This window comes from Strix aluco, chromosome 3, assembly GCF_031877795.1.
Source record: "Strix aluco isolate bStrAlu1 chromosome 3, bStrAlu1.hap1, whole genome shotgun sequence".
NCBI lineage: Eukaryota > Metazoa > Chordata > Aves > Strigiformes > Strigidae > Strix > Strix aluco.
In genome coordinates this window covers 11,270,753-11,273,911 of record NC_133933.1, presented here as the reverse complement: position 1 = coordinate 11,273,911, position 3,159 = coordinate 11,270,753, and the positions used below count along the sequence as shown (strand labels likewise).

At 41.6% G+C, this 3,159-nt stretch overlaps 1 long non-coding RNA gene across 1 annotated transcript; it reads right to left on the bottom strand.

Moving 5' to 3' along the window:
- Positions 1-201: 201 nt before the first annotated feature.
- LOC141920514 (uncharacterized) lies at positions 202-2,107 on the bottom strand. Its single transcript, XR_012622362.1, has 3 exons — positions 2,048-2,107; positions 1,708-1,823; positions 202-995 (listed from the first exon to the last, which is right to left on the bottom strand). It is a non-coding gene; the product is annotated as an uncharacterized LOC141920514 (long non-coding RNA).
- Between the last annotated feature and the right edge of the window lie 1,052 nt (positions 2,108-3,159).

Sequence of the window (3,159 nt, the reverse complement as noted above, 5' to 3'; positions counted from 1 at the left end):
CTCTGTTTTGAGGCTTTTTTGGTGGCGGAGGGTGGGAGTTTGCTTTGCGAGGTTTTCTTGTTTGTTTTATTAATCTTTCCCAGTACACCTCAAGATTTCAAGCCCCTAAAAAAACCCACTGGAAAAGGAAACCCTGACAATCCCATTTCAGTGGAAGGAACTGGCAAAACTTGAAAAGGAGTGAACTGTTCTTAGAAATACCAACCACAGAAAATGACAGTTACTACTCGGACAGAACACATGGCACATTTCAACCTTACCTGATCAAATAACAAACGAAGCTCTCGTTCAGGTTCACCCACCCATTCACTCAGGCAGTCAGCACCTTTCCTCATAAAAAAGGCTATTCTCCTGTCACCTTGGCTACATTCCTTAGCAAGTGCACGAGCCACCAGTGTCTTTTCAGTCCCTGGTGGACCATAGAATAAGCAGCCTTTGCAATTATACACAAAAAAAAAAAAAAGAAAAAAAACCATTACAACGCCCATCCCTAAAACGCAAAACTCTTCTCTCCTAAACAAAAGACTTCTTCTCTACAACAGTGGTAACAGCTGAAGTGTGAGAAAAGACAAAACGGATGGAAGTTTTGTGTTCCTACACAATTCAACAAGGCAGCAAACAAAATGAATAAAGAGGATAACACAGACGTACAAAACCTTGAGAAAAGATCACAGTGTCCCAGAAGGACGCTTCCAAAACTGCTGACAAACCAACAGGGGTGGTTACAGCATGGGGGAGCCAAACAAGAAGCAGTTTCAGTGAAGCATGAGACTGGGCTCTTAACGTGAATCACCAGTTCGTTTCTCAGTGATGCACCGCATATTCATTCTTGTTTTCACAAGAAGCAAGATTTGACAGTAAAGCATTTCATTCTCCTTCAGAAAGCTTTACGTTACTGGATTTGGTCTCCCAGACCATCCACTGCTGATGCTAAATGAGGAGGAAGTCTAAAGCTGGGAGGGTATTCGGCATTTCCAGATAATCATACTCTTCATCTAAAAAAAAAAAAAACCAAACCAAAACTACACACCGCTCTTTAAAGGGAGAATTCCAGTGAATAAAGAAGCAAAACACTGAAAGATTTTGTTTGCACGATTTGTAGTAGTTGTAAGTTACTGACAGCAAAGAACTTAAAGTCACATTTCAATAGCCACGATGGAGTTTTGCTGACCAAGAGTATGTAAAGCTAACAATTAAATCTCTAATAATTTCATCTCATAATGCAGAATTAATTCAGCTGTGTCAGAAGTGGACACATTCTTATTTTAGCCCAAGCACAAACACCCACTGCAAGGTTCTAGTTGCAAGTCCTATCAACTGTAAAATGGCTACTTGAGCCCTTGGAAAAAAAAGAGTGGGTGGGAGAGACAAGTGGACTTCCAAGCAACAAACTGCAGGTGACTACCAGTAGGTAATCCCTTCCTGCTTATAAACTAATCAAGCTGCCTTGTACATAGAACTCAAAAGAAAAACACCACAACCCCACCTTTTAAAAAGGCAAGACACCTTTGAAGTGTATTCTCACCACACACTCAATCTTTAACCCACATATATTCCGGACTCGATCCGTTTTCAAATTACTTTTTGCTACTGCTAAAAAACCCCATCAACACTGCTGAAAATTTTGAAGCATGGAAATATATCGATACCTCAGTCAAATATTCTCCAGAATACAAGAGAATTATAGTTTTAAACAACCTCTGTTACCTTGGCAGTTGAACTTTCAATCTCTCAAAGGCTTCTGGGTGAAGCAATGGAAAAATGACCATCTCTTTTAAAGCTGCAATGTGGTCAGAAAGACCACCCACACCATCAAATCGGACCTAAAGAGAAAGTCAACACAACACATTTTTGCATGTTAAAGAAAGCCACGCCCTCCATGAGGTTCCATCAGAAATCACACGTCAGCACAGAGGGAACGTTCTGGGCAATTCTCAAATTGCTCGAGAGAAAACTGTAAACCAAGGTGGTTGTAGACCGCACGTTACTGAAAGCTTTTACAAACCCTGGAAACATCTCGCTGAGACAATGCTCTGAAAACACTCACCGAACAATCTCTCTGCACTGGATCACCATCAGACAGACTTGCTCCAATTCTCATTCGATCCCTGTGAATTCCCTTTAACTCGTCTTTCCCAAAGTTGAGTGGAAGACACCTGGTTTGAATGAAGGAGAAAGAGAAAGGCACTTTCTAACTTAGGATGCAGCTAGAAGGTTTTTGCTTTTAGGAGGATGAATGCAGAAAACCTTACGAATAAACATAAACTTCCTAAATAGCTAAATATTCCTTCAAATGGGTTTACATTTAATATCCGTGAGCAAATAAAGGAAAACGGTCACTCCAGACATTGAGCCGTTAATTATTTGTCAAAGCTAGAGTCTGAACAGGGCGGCATGTTTTTTCTCATTGATTTTAAACTGCGTCCCTTGAAACATTCCATTTTGCCAGAGGAAAATTCCTAGGAAAAGAAGGAAATAAGAACATATTTACCTGAACCATATCTGTTGAGCTAAGAAGGAAGTTGCGCCTCATTTAGGCAAGTTTGTTCCCTTAACTCTCCTAACTTGAGGGTGTTGCACCTAATGGCAGGCAAGCCTTGGACTGCTTCTACACCAAGAAGTAGATCTTGGGTGGGGGTGGGGGGGGGCAGAACCATCTTCCAAAGCTAAAGCTCCCCTCTGCCATGCTTTTCTTGCGGATAACTTGAGCTTCATATCCTCTCAAAAAATTACTGCAGCAAAGTCTTTCATATAAACTTAGCATTTAATGAAAAAAACACCCAAATCTGTTATTTCAGAATTGGGGGAGGGGGGGGGCCTGGAGAGCGCAGTGAAGCGAAGAAGACCGCTGCCTCCTGGAACCCTCGCTGGCGGGATCAACGCAGAAACCCAGACCGGTGATCTGTATTTCCCTATTCCCTCTATCTCCCTCTTTTCCCTTTTCCATTAAGAAACGCAAGGCATATTGTTTTGCTTGCCACAACTTGCTATATACCTAGCCAATTATCATGTGTTCAATTAGTACACTGTGAGTAGTTAATAAATGTTTGGACTTTGAGACTTGTGGTCTGCTCCGCTGGGGATTTGAGAATCTGAGTCACTTGTCTCCCTCATCTGAGCGGGACGTGACATATACACAAAAAGTATACGTATGCATCA